This window comes from Oncorhynchus masou, unplaced genomic scaffold (assembly GCF_036934945.1).
Source record: "Oncorhynchus masou masou isolate Uvic2021 unplaced genomic scaffold, UVic_Omas_1.1 unplaced_scaffold_992, whole genome shotgun sequence".
NCBI classification, from domain to species: domain Eukaryota; kingdom Metazoa; phylum Chordata; class Actinopteri; order Salmoniformes; family Salmonidae; genus Oncorhynchus; species Oncorhynchus masou.
This window is the reverse complement of record NW_027016440.1, coordinates 46,422-60,000: the sequence shown is the minus strand read 5'-3', so window position 1 is coordinate 60,000 and position 13,579 is coordinate 46,422. Positions and strand designations below refer to the sequence as shown.

The window sequence follows — 13,579 nt, the reverse complement described above, 5'->3', positions numbered from 1 at the left end:
AGCACCTCCATGGACCCAGAGCAGACAAAGTAGACCCATCCCCCCACACACACACTGCCAGTCCCCTACCCAGTATAGCCAGCACCGTGTTGTCCTTCAGCACCTCCATGGGCCCAGAGCAGACAAAGTAGACCCATCCCCCCACACACACTGCCAGTCCCCTACCCAGTATAGCCAGCACTGTGTTGTCCTTCAGCACCTCCATGGACCCAGAGCAGACAAAGCAGACCCACCCCCCCCACACACACTGCCAGTCCCCTACCCAGTATAGCCAGCACCGTGTTGTCCTTCAGCACCTCCATGGACCCAGAGCAGACAAAGTAGACCCATCCCCCCCACACACACTGCCAGTCCCCTACCCAGTATAGCCAGCACCGTGTTGTCCTTCAGCACCTCCATGGACCCAGAGCAGACAAAGTAGACCCATCCCCCCACACACACACTGCCAGTCCCCTACCCAGTATAGCCAGCACCGTGTTGTCCTTCAGCACCTCCATGGACCCAGAGCAGACAAAGTAGACCCATCCCCCCCCCCACACACACTGCCAGTCCCCTACCCAGTATAGCCAGCACCGTGTTGTCCTTCAGCACCTCCATGGACCCAGAGCAGACAAAGTAGACCCATCCCCCCCCCACACACTGCCAGTCCCCTACCCAGTATAGCCAGCACCGTGTTGTCCTTCAGCACCTCCATGGACCCAGAGCAGACAAAGTAGACCCATCCCCCCACACACACTGCCAGTCCCCTACCCAGTATAGCCAGCACCGTGTTGTCCTTCAGCACCTCCATGGACCCAGAGCAGACAAAGTAGACCCATCCCCCCCCCCACACACACACTGCCAGTCCCCTACCCAGTATAGCCAGCACCGTGTTGTCCTTCAGCACCTCCATGGACCCAGAGCAGACAAAGTAGACCCATCCCCCCCCCACACACACACTGCCAGTCCCCTACCCAGTATAGCCAGCACCGTGTTGTCCTTCAGCACCTCCATGGACCCAGAGCAGACAAAGTAGACCCATCCCCCCCCCACACACACACTGCCAGTCCCCTACCCAGTATAGCCAGCACAGTGTTGTCCTTCAGCACCTCCATGGACCCAGAGCAGACAAAGTAGACCCACCCCCCCCACACACTGCCAGTCCCCTACCCAGTATAGCCAGCACAGTGTTGTCCTTCAGCACCTCCATGGACCCAGAGCAGACAAAGTAGATGGCCTGCAGGGCGTCTCCCTGGCGGATGAGATACTCCCCCGGGGCGCAGAACGACGTCTTGATGATGAGGGACAGGGAGCGCAGACACCCCCTACTGGCCGACTCAAACAGAGACAGCTGCAGCAGCTCCTTGTTCAGGTGCATGGCGATGTCTGCCCTCAACTCATCTGGGAAGTCTTTCAACAGCTACGGTAGGAGAGAGGAGAGGAGAGGAGAGGAGAGGAGAGGAGAAAGGAGAGGAGAGGAGAGGAGAGGAGAAAGGAGAGGAGAGGAGAGGAGAGGAGAAAGGAGAGGAGAGGAGAGTGAGAGCGGGGGAGAGGAGAGAATATAAGAGATGGAAGGAGAGAGGAGAGGAGAGAAGAGTGAGAGCGGGGGAGAGGAGAGAAGATAAGAGATGGAAGGAGAGAGGAAAGGAGAAAAGAGAAGAGGAGAGAAGAGGAGAAGAGAGAAGAGGAGAGAAGAGAAGAGGAGAGGAGAGGAAAGAAGAGGAGAGGAAAGGAGAGATGAATAAAGAACACATTCCACATCTGTCTACTATTCTATCCATCAAAGTTGAACAAATGTAAACTTTTTCACTTCCTCATTCAATGTATTAACCTCATAGAATAACCATTGGCTAAATCTACTTTAATAAGTAAGTTAGCATTGTGTGAGCCAGAACGGCCCATAGGAAATCTATTTTGGATACAAAATCTGTATGGCCGTAAGCTAAAATGACATGGACAGATTGAAACCTTTGACCTGTTCACAGCCTGAGGTCAGATCATAAAACCTGGTAGCGCACCTCGCTGACGTCGATGCCGTTGTTCACGGACCAGGTGGTCTGGAAGCACTCCATCATGCGTTGTTCCAGGGCCTTGGGGAGCCCGTGGACCCGGATAAAGTCCTTCAGGTCCTTGGTACGTGTGTGGTAGAGGGAGCGCCGAGAGTACATCCTCTGGATGATGGCTGTCACGTTACCGAATACCACAGCATGCATCAGGGCTGGGGGAGAGGTGGAAGGGTGGAGAAGGAGAGGTGGAGGGGTGGAGAGGGAGAGAGGGGGGGGTGGAGAGGGAGGGGTGGAGAGTGGGAGGGGGAGAGGTGGAGGGGTGGAGGGGTGGAGAGGGAGAGAGGGGGGGGTGGAGAGGGAGGGGGAGAGGTGGAGGGGTGGAGAGGGAGGGGTGGAGAGGGAGAGGGAGAGGTGGAGGGGGAGAGGTGGAGGGGTGGAGAGGGAGGGGGTTGGAGAGGGAGGGGGAGAGTGGGAGGGGGAGAGGTGGAGGGGTGGAGGGGTGGAGAGAGGGAGAGAGGGGGGGTGGAGAGGGAGGGGTGGAGAGTGGGAGGGGGAGAGGTGGAGGGGGTGGAGGGGTGGAGAGGGAGAGGGGGGGGGTGGAGAGGGAGGGGAGAGGTGGAGGGGTGGAGAGGGAGGGGTGGAGAGGGAGGGGGAGAGGTGGAGGGGGAGAGGTGGAGGGGTGGAGAGGGAGGGGGTTGGAGAGGGAGGGGGAGAGTGGGAGGGGAGAGGTGGAGGGGTGGAGAGGGAGAGAGGGGGTGGAGAGGGAGGGGTGGAGAGTGGGAGGGGAGAGGTGGAGGGGTGGAGGGGGTGGAGAGGGAGAGAGGGGGGTGGAGAGGGAGGGGGAGAGGTGGAGGGGTGGAGAGGGAGGGGTGGAGAGGGAGAGGGAGAGGTGGAGGGGGAGAGGTGGAGGGGTGGAGAGGGAGGGGTTGGAGAGGGAGGGGAGAGTGGGAGGGGGAGAGGTGGAGGGGTGGAGGGGTGGAGAGGGAGAGAGGGGGGTGGAGAGGGAGGGGGAGAGGTGGAGGGGTGGAGAGGGAGGGGTGGAGAGGGAGAGGGAGAGGTGGAGGGGGAGAGGTGGAGGGGTGGAGAGGGAGGGGTGGAGAGGAAGATGGGTGGAGAGGGAGGGGTGGAGAGGAAAAGGGGTGGAGGGGTTGGAGAGGGAGAGGGGTGGAGAGGGAGAGGGAGAGGGGTGGAGGGGTTGGAGAGGGAGAGGGGTGGAGGGGTTGAGAGGGAGAGGGAGAGGGAGAGGTGGAAGAGTGGTTGATTGTCTTCACTGGTTCAGCACAGTGCTAATTTGATGGAATTGTTGATCAATTACTGGACAATTGATATTGGTGAACAGTTAGTGGATTCATTCATAGAGCCATCCACCCTCCTGCCCTCCCTCTATCCATTCCTCAATCCCACCCTCCATCCCTCCCTCCATCCCTCCTTCATCCTACCCTCCCTCCATCCATCCACCCTCCCTCCCTCCTTCATCCCACCCTCCCTCCCTCCCTCGATTCATCCCTCCCTCCCTCCCTCCCTCGATTCATCCGTCCTCCATCCCTCCCTCCATCCATCCATCCATCCATCCATCCATTCCCCTCCATCCATCCATTCTTGTTTTCTACAGTAATCTCTAAGGATGTGGTCTGAGTTGCAACCCTTTCCAGGGCTCAGACTGGCACAATCTTGGCATCAAAGTGCTTCATAACTGGCATCCTGCTCTGCCCAGCTGCCTCCGTTGCCATAGTGACATGTCACGGTGTGTCCCTGACACTAGACTGTTTTGGGAGGCAATCCTCAGTTAATCATAGAGCAAGCTGAGCATGAGAGGATTCTAACTCTCAACATATTTATTTTGCTGTCAGACCTCTTCCAATCTGTCGTCTGTGTGTGGACCACTGGCCTCCTACTAGCTACAGACCTGAAGTCAACATCACATCAACATCACCTCAACATCACCTCAACATCATGTCAACATCACGTCAACAACACGTCAACATCACGTCAACATCACATCAACATCACGTCAACATCATGTCAACATAACCTCAACATCACGTCAACATCACGTCAACATTACATTTTACATTTAAGTCACATCAACATCACCTCAACATCATGTCAACATCACGTCAACATCACGTCAATATCACATCAACATCACCTCAACATCACGTCAACATCATGTCAACATCACATCAACATCACCTCAACATCACGTCAACATCACCTCAACATCATGTCAACATCACGTCAACATCACATCAACATCACGTCAACATCATGTCAACATAACCTCAACATCACGTCAACATCACGTCAACATCACGTTAACATCACATCAACATCACCTCAACATCATGTCAACATCACGTCAACATCACGTCAATATCACATCAACATCACCTCAACATCACGTCAACATCATGTCAACATCACATCAACATCACCTCAACATCACGTCAACATCACCTCAACATCATGTCAACATCACGTCAACATCACATCAACATCACGTCAACATCATGTCAACATAACCTCAACATCACGTCAACATCACGTCAACATCACGTTAACATCACATCAACATCACCTCAACATCATGTCAACATCACGTCAACATCACGTCAACATCACATCAACATCATGTCAACATCACATCAACATCATGTCAACATCACGTCAACATCACCTCAACATCACATCAACATAACCTCAACATCACCTCAACATCAACCCAAAATCACCTCAACATAACCTCAACATCACCATCACATCAACATCACGTCAATATCACATCAACATTACCTCAACATCACCTCAACATAACCTCAACATCACCTCAACATAACCTCAACATCATGTCAACATTACGCCAACATCAGACGTGTGTTGATATATGATTGAGTTTGGTTGAACCAACCCTGGTAAACATTCCTGCTGATGTGGTTGAACTCTGTGTCAGAATTAGATGGAAAGGTTAAGGTTTATATAACGTCCCACCAACGTGACCCTCCCTGTCTCCTCCCTGCCTTGGATGGGCAATCTGAGAACACAGTAGTTATGGGATGGGGTTGCCATGGTGCCAGGGCTGGGGGCCATGATTTAGGGCTCATACTTGTGCTTGACCAAGTGCGCTGATAGTGTTTACAGAACCACAAGGCAGGAAGGCAGAGATGTGATAAACTTTCGTTGTGGGAGGGACCGTCAATCTAATGCTTCATGCTAGCCACCGAAACACTAGGCCAGTGTGTCTCACCTCCTAACACTGAGTCAGTGTGTCTCACCACCTAACAGTGAGTCAGTGTCTCACCTCCTAACACTGAGTCAGTGTGTCTCACCTCCAAACAGTGAGTCAGTGTCTCACCTCCTAACACTGAGTCAGTGTGTCTCACCTCCTAACACTGAGTCAGTGTCTCACCTCCTCACACTGAGTCAGTGTGTCTCACCACCTAACAGTGAGTCAGTGTCTCACCTCCTAACACTGAGTCAGTGTGTCTCACCTCCTAACACTGAGTCAGTGTGTCTCACCTCCTAACACTGAGTCAGTGTCTCACCTCCTAACAGTGAGTCAGTGTCTCACCTCCTAACACTGAGTCAGTGTGTCTCACCTCCTAACACTGAGTCAGTGTGTCTCACCTCCTAACACTGAGTCAGAGTGTCTCACCTAACAGTGAGTCAGTGGCTCACCTCCTAACAATGAGTCAGTGTGTCTCACCTCCTAACACTGAGTCAGTGTGTCTCACCTCCTAACACTGAGTCAGAGTGTCTCACCTAACAGTGAGTCAGTGTCTCACCTCCTAACACTGAGTCAGTGTGTCTCACCTCCTAACACTGAGTCAGAGTGTCTCACCTCCTAACAGTGAGTCAGTGTCTCACCTCCTAACACTGAGTCAGTGTGTCTCACCTCCTAACACTGAGTCAGAGTGTCTCACCTCCTAACAGTGAGTCAGTGTCTCAACTCCTAACACTGAGTCAGTGTGTCTCACCTCCTAACAGTGAGTCAGTGTGTCTCACCTCCTAACACTGAGTCAGTGTGTCTCACCTCCTAACACTGAGTCAGAGTGTCTCACCTCCTAACACTGAGTCAGAGTGTCTCACCTCCTAACAGTGAGTCGATGTGTCTCACCTCCTAACAGTGAGTCAGAGTGTCTCACCTCCTAACAGTGAGTCGATGTGTCTCACCTCCTCACACTGAGTCAGTGTGTCTCACCTCCTCACACTGAGTCAGTGTGTCTCACCTCCTAACACTGAGTCAGTGTGTCTCACCTCCTCACACTGAGTCAGTGTGTCTCACCTCCTAACAGTGAGTCAGTGTGTCTCACCTCCTAACAGTGAGTCAGTGTGTCTCACCTCCTCACACTGAGTCAGTGTGTCTCACCTCCTCACACTGAGTCAGTGTGTCTCACCTCCTAACACTGAGTCAGTGTGTCTCACCTCCTAACACTGAGTCAGAGTGTCTCACCTCCTAACACTGAGTCAGAGTGTCTCACCTCCTAACAGTGAGTCAGAGTGTCTCACTTCCTAACAGTGAGTTGATGTGTCTCACCTCCTCACACTGAGTCAGTGTGTCTCACCTCCTCACACTGAGTCAGTGTGTCTCACCTCCTAACACTGAGTCAGTGTGTTTCACCTCCTAACAGTGAGTCAGTGTGTCTCACCTCCTAACACTGAGTCAGTGTGTCTCACCTCCTAACACTGAGTCAGAGTGTCTCACCTAACAGTGAGTCAGTGTCTCACCTCCTAACACTGAGTCAGTGTGTCTCACCTCCTAACACTGAGTCAGAGTGTCTCACCTCCTAACAGTGAGTCAGTGTCTCACCTCCTAACACTGAGTCAGTGTGTCTCACCTCCTAACACTGAGTCAGAGTGTCTCACCTCCTAACAGTGAGTCAGTGTCTCACCTCCTAACACTGAGTCAGTGTGTCTCACCTCCTAACACTGAGTCAGTGTGTCTCACCTCCTAACACTGAGTCAGAGTGTCTCACCTAACAGTGAGTCAGTGGCTCACCTCCTAACAATGAGTCAGTGTGTCTCACCTCCTAACACTGAGTCAGTGTGTCTCACCTCCTAACACTGAGTCAGAGTGTCTCACCTAACAGTGAGTCAGTGTCTCACCTCCTAACACTGAGTCAGTGTGTCTCACCTCCTAACACTGAGTCAGAGTGTCTCACCTCCTAACAGTGAGTCAGTGTCTCAGCTCCTAAAAGTGAGTCGATGTGTCTCACCTCCTAACAGTGAGTCAGTGTGTCTCACCTCCTAACACTGAGTCAGAGTGTCTCACCTCCTAACACTGAGTCAGAGTGTCTCACCTCCTAACAGTGAGTCGATGTGTCTCACCTCCTAACAGTGAGTCAGTGTCTCACCTCCTAACAGTGAGTCAGTGTCTCACCTCCTAACACTGAGTCAGCGTGTCTCACCTCCTAACAGTGAGTCAGCATGTCTCACCTCCTATGAGCATGGTGCAGATGGAGAAGATCTTCTCTGAGTCGGTGTTGGCTGAGACGTTTCCGAAGCCCACGCTGGTCAGACTGCTCAGAGCGAAGTACAGAGACGTCACGTAGGAGCTCCTCACAGACGGCCCGCCTCCTAGCGCCGCCCCCGAGACCCCTGAGCCATTCACCTGGCTCCGCCCCGCCTCGCTGACGTTCCATTGGCCGGAGCTGAATGAGGAGGAGAAATCCTGTCCAATCGGCTCTGACCCTGATGTGTTCCAGTGATTGTAATTGGCTGCCAACCCATTCGTTCTAGAAGTGTGCAGTGAATCAGTGACTCCGAGGAACGAGGTTAAAGGTGACAGGAAGTAAGGGGTGTCGAGACGTTTTGCCAGTTCATGAAGCCAGCCTGGGGAGATTAGAGAACAGTGTTAATATTTATATCACTTAGTAGAAATGTCACAGTAATGCAAATTCTCCTGCAGTTACTTAAAGACCTTTAAGTAGATTGCTGCATTAACATGTGAACCAGACACCACGGACCCAAAGGACACAGTGATTATTTGTGTGTGTGTGTGTGTGTGTGTGTGTGTGTGTGTGTGTGTGTGTGTGTGTGTGTGTGTGTTTGTATGTGTGTGTGTGTGTGTGCACATCCGTGCCTTGAGTGCAGTGGTCAGTTGATACTGACTTCTTATTCAGTGCTCATTTATCCTGTACATGCAGAGCCAGACAGCACTGTCTCTCGAGTCCCTGGAGTTGTATATGGTGCAGCAGTATGTTCTGTATGCAGACCCTGTCCATGGTACTGAAGTATGTTCTGTATGCAGACCCTGTCCATGGTACTGCAGTATGTTCTGTATGCAGACCCTGTCCATGGTGCAGCAGTATGTTCTGTATGCAGACCCTGTCCATGGTGCAGCAGTATGTTCTGTATGCAGACCCTGTCCATGGTGCTGCAGTATGTTCTGTATGCAGACCCTGTCCATGGTGCTGCAGTATGTTCTGTATGCAGACCCTGTCCATGGTGCTGCAGTATGTTCTGTATGCAGACCCTGTCCATGGTGCTGCAGTATGTTCTGTATGCAGACCCTGTCCATGGTGCTGCAGTATGTTCTGTATGCAGACCCTGTCCATGGTGCAGCAGTATGTATGCAGACCCTGTCCATGGTGCTGCAGTATGTTCTGTATGCAGACCCTGTCCATGGTGCTGCAGTATGTTCTGTATGCAGACCCTGTCCATGGTGCTGCAGTATGTTCTGTATGCAGACCCTGTCCATGGTGCTGCAGTATGTTCTGTATGCAGACCCTGTCCATGGTGCAGCAATATGTTCTGTATGCAGACACTGTCCATGGTGCTGCAGTATGTTCTGTATGCAGACCCTGTCCATGGTGCTGCAGTATGTTCTGTATGCAGACCGTGTCCATGGTGCTGCAGTATGTTCTGTATGCAGACCCTGTCCATGGTGCTGCAGTATGTTCTGTATGCAGACCCTGTCCATGGTGCTGCAGTATGTTCTGTATGCAGACCCTGTCCGTGGTGCTGCAGTATGTTCTGTATGCAGACCCTGTCCGTGGTGCTGCAGTATGTTCTGTATGCAGACCCTGTCCGTGGTGCTGCAGTATGTTCTGTATGCAGACCCTGTCCATGGTGCTGCAGTATGTTCTGTATGCAGACCCTGTCCATGGTGCTGTAGTATGTTCTGTATGCAGACGCTGTCCATGGTGCTGCAGTATGTTCTGTATGCAGACGCTGTCCATGGTGCTGCAGTATGTTCTGTATGCAGACCCTGTCCATGGTGTTGAAGTATGTTCTGTACGACACCTGAATCTCACAGAGCTGTGATTATCATGTGGAGACAGAGAGACAGAGAGACAGAGAGAGACAGAGAGAGACAGAGAGAGACAGAGAGAGACAGAGAGAGACAGAGAGAGACAGAGACAGAGAGAGAGAGAGAGAGAGAGAGAGAGAGAGACAGAGACAGAGACAGAGAGAGAGAGAGAGAGAGAGAGAGAGAGAGAGAGAGAGAGAGAGAGAACATGGTCTGCTGTCTCTCCCAGCCCTCCATCTTCTCTCCATCTTCTACCTTCCAATAAACCCCTCAGACACCCTGTCTGCATCCCAATTCTCTAGCCCTTTGACTAGTGTGCACTGTTCCTTGGTTTCAAATACTATTTGAATCATTTAAAATACTTTGGCTGTGCTTGATTGAGCTTACCATGTGCAACGGAACCAATAGAATAGTCACAAAAGTGCAAACTCCATTCGTCCGACACTCCAGCCAGGCTAAAGCAAATGCTCAAAGTAATTGAATGATTTCAAATACTATTTGAACCCACGTCTGATATCCTGGTGTCTGTGAGTCTGAGGTGATATTAAGGTACATGTAGCCTCGGGGTGATTGAGGACAGTATTGCAGACACACACACACACACACACACACACACACACACACACACACACACACACACACACACACACACACACACACACACACACACACACACACACACACACACACACACACACACACACACAGAATACAGTGGTTGGCTGCTAACTGACAGACAGAGGACCAGCTAACTGACAGACAGAGGACCAGCTAACTGACAGACAGAGGACCAGCTAACTGACAGACAGAGGACCAGCTAACTGACAGACAGAGGACAGGAGAATAGAAAGGGAGAGTAGGATGGAGTCATATGTATGGAAGAGCACAAACTGATTATTGTTTGTAACAAGGTCATGTTGCTGGCTACGTGATGCTAATATATAACTGTAGAAAATACTAAACAGCTTTCCAAAGTCTTGTCGTTGGATATTGTCATTCTGGAATCAGGGCTGGACAAACAGCTCAACACTGCTGGAGTTACCATCAAGGAGACACTGTGTCTTTACATGTGAGGAGTTACCATCAAGGAGACACTGTGTCTTTACATGTGTGGAGTTACCATCAAGGAGACACTGTGTCTTTACATGTGAGGAGTTACCATCAAGGAGTAACTGTGTCTTTACATGTGTGGAGTTACCATCAAGGAGACACTGTGTCTTTACATGTGAGGAGTTACCATCAAGACACTGTGTCTTTACATGTGAGGAGTTACCATCAAGGAGTAACTGTGTCTTTACATGTGAGGAGTTACCATCAAGGAGTAACTGTGTCTTTACATGTGAGGAGTTACCATCAAGGAGTAACTGTGTCTTTACATGTGAGGAGTTACCATCAAGGAGTCACTATGTCTTTACATGTGAGGAGTTACCATCAAGGAGTAACTGTGTCTTTACATGTGTGGAGTTACCATCAAGGAGTAACTGTGTCTTTACATGTGAGGAGTTACCATCAAGGAGTAACTGTGTCTTTACATGTGAGGAGTTACCATCAAGGAGTAACTGTGTCTTTACATGTGAGGAGTTACCATCAAGGAGTAACTGTGTCTTTACATGTGAGGAGTTACCATCAAGGAGTAACTGTGTCTTTACATGTGAGGAGTTACCATCAAGGAGACACTGTGTCTTTACATGTGAGGAGTTACCATCAAGGAGTAACTGTGTCTTTACATGTGAGGAGTTACCATCAAGGAGTAACTGTGTCTTTATATGTGTGGAGTTACCATCAAGGAGACACTGTGTCTTTACATGTGAGGAGTTACCATCAAGACACTGTGTCTTTACATGTGAGGAGTTACCATCAAGGAGTAACTGCCTTTACATGTGAGGAGTTACCATCAAGGAGTAACTGTGTCTTTACATGTGAGGAGTTACCATCAAGGAGTAACTGTGTCTTTACATGTGAGGAGTTACCATCAAGGAGTAACTGTGTCTTTACATGTGAGGAGTTACCATCAAGGAGACACTGTCTTTACATGTGAGGAGTTACCATCAAGGAGTAACTGTGTCTTTACATGTGAGGAGTTACCATCAAGGAGTAACTGTGTCTTTACATGTGAGGAGTTACCATCAAGGAGTAACTGTGTCTTTACATGTGAGGAGTTAACATCAAGGAGTAACTGTGTCTTTACATGTGAGGAGTTACCATCAAGGAGACAATGTGTCTTTACATGTGAGGAGTTACCATCAAGGAGTAACTGTGTCTTTACATGTGAGGAGTTACCATCAAGACACTGTGTCTTTACATGTGTGGAGTTACCATCAAGGAGTAACTGTGTCTTTACATGTGAGGAGTTACCATCAAGGAGTAACTGTGTCTTTACATGTGAGGAGTTACCATCAAGGAGTAACTGTGTCTTTACATGTGTGGAGTTACCATCAAGACACTGTGTCTTTACATGTGAGGAGTTACCATTAAGGAGTAACTGTGTCTTTACATGTGAGGAGTTACCATCAAGGAGTAACTGTGTCTTTACATGTGAGGAGTTACCATCAAGGAGTAACTGTGTCTTTACATGTGAGGAGTTACCATTAAGGAGACACTGTGTCTTTACATGTGAGGAGTTACCATTAAGGAGACACTGTGTCTTTACATGTGAGGAGTTAACATCAAGGAGTAACTGTGTCTTTACATGTGAGGAGTTACCAACAAGGAGTAACTGTGTCTTTACATGTGAGGAGTTACCATCAAGGAGACACTGTGTCTTTACATGTGAGGAGTTACCATCAAGGAGTAACTGTGTCTTTACATGTGAGGAGTTACCATCAAGGAGTAACTGTGTCTTTACATGTGTGGAGTTACCATCAAGACACTGTGTCTTTACATGTGAGGAGTTACCATCAAGGAGTAACTGTGTCTTTACATGTGTGGAGTTACCATCAAGACACTGTGTCTTTACATGTGAGGAGTTACCATTAAGGAGACACTGTGTCTTTACATGTGAGGAGTTACCATCAAGGAGTAACTGTGTATTTACATGTGAGGAGTTACCATCAAGGAGTAACTGTGTCTTTACATGTGAGGAGTTACCATTAAGGAGACACTGTGTCTTTACATGTGAGGAGTTACCATTAAGGAGTAACTGTGTCTTTACATGTGAGGAGTTACCATCAAGGAGTAACTGTGTCTTTACATGTGAGGAGTTACCATCAAGGAGTAACTGTGTCTTTACATGTGAGGAGTTACCATCAAGACACTGTGTCTTTACATGTGAGGAGTTACCATCAAGGAGACAATGTGTCTTTACATGTGAGGAGTTACCATCAAGGACTAACTGTGTCTTTACATGTGAGGAGTTACCATCAAGGAGTAACTGTGTCTTTACATGTGAGGAGTTACCATCAAGGAGACACTGTGTCTTTACATGTGAGAAGTTACCATCAAGGAGTAACTGTCTTTACATGTGAGGAGTTACCATCAAGGAGTAACTGTGTCTTTACATGTGAGGAGTTACCATCAAGGAGACACTGTGTCTTTACATGTGAGGAGTTACCATCAAGGAGTAACTGTGTCTTTACATGTGAGGAGTTACCATCAAGGAGTAACTGTGTCTTTACATGTGAGGAGTTACCATCAAGGAGTAACTGTGTCTTTACATGTGAGGAGTTACCATCAAGGAGACACTGTGTCTTTACATGTGAGGAGTTACCATCAAGGAGTAACTGTGTCTTTACATGTGAGGAGTTACCATCAAGGAGTAACTGTGTCTTTACATGTGAGGAGTTACCATCAAGGAGACACTGTGTCTTTACATGTGTGGACTTACCATCAAGGAGTAACTGTGTCTTTACATGTGAGGAGTTACCATCAAGGAGTAACTGTGTCTTTACATGTGAGGAGTTACCATCAAGGAGTAACTGTGTCTTTACATGTGTGGAGTTACCATCAAGACACTGTGTCTTTACATGTGAGGAGTTACCATTAAGGAGACACTGTGTCTTTACATGTGAGGAGTTACCATCAAGGAGTAACTGTGTCTTTACATGTGAGGAGTTACCATCAAGGAGTAACTGTGTCTTTACATGTGAGGAGTTACCATTAAGGAGACACTGTGTCTTTACATGTGAGGAGTTACCATTAAGGAGACACTGTGTCTTTACATGTGAGGAGTTACCATTAAGGAGACACTGTGTCTTTACATGTGAGGAGTTACCATCAAGGAGTAACTGTGTCTTTACATGTGAGGAGTTACCATCAAGGACTAACTGTGTCTTTACATGTGAGGAGTTACCATCAAGACACTGTGTCTTTACATGTGAGGAGTTACCATCAAGGAGACACTGTGTCT

The 13,579-nt window shown here is 49.3% G+C and overlaps 1 pseudogene; it reads right to left on the bottom strand.

Moving 5' to 3' along the window:
• LOC135538627 (potassium voltage-gated channel subfamily H member 3-like) overlaps positions 1 to 13,579 on the bottom strand; it is a 39,040-nt pseudogene that overhangs the window by 13,042 nt on the left and 12,419 nt on the right.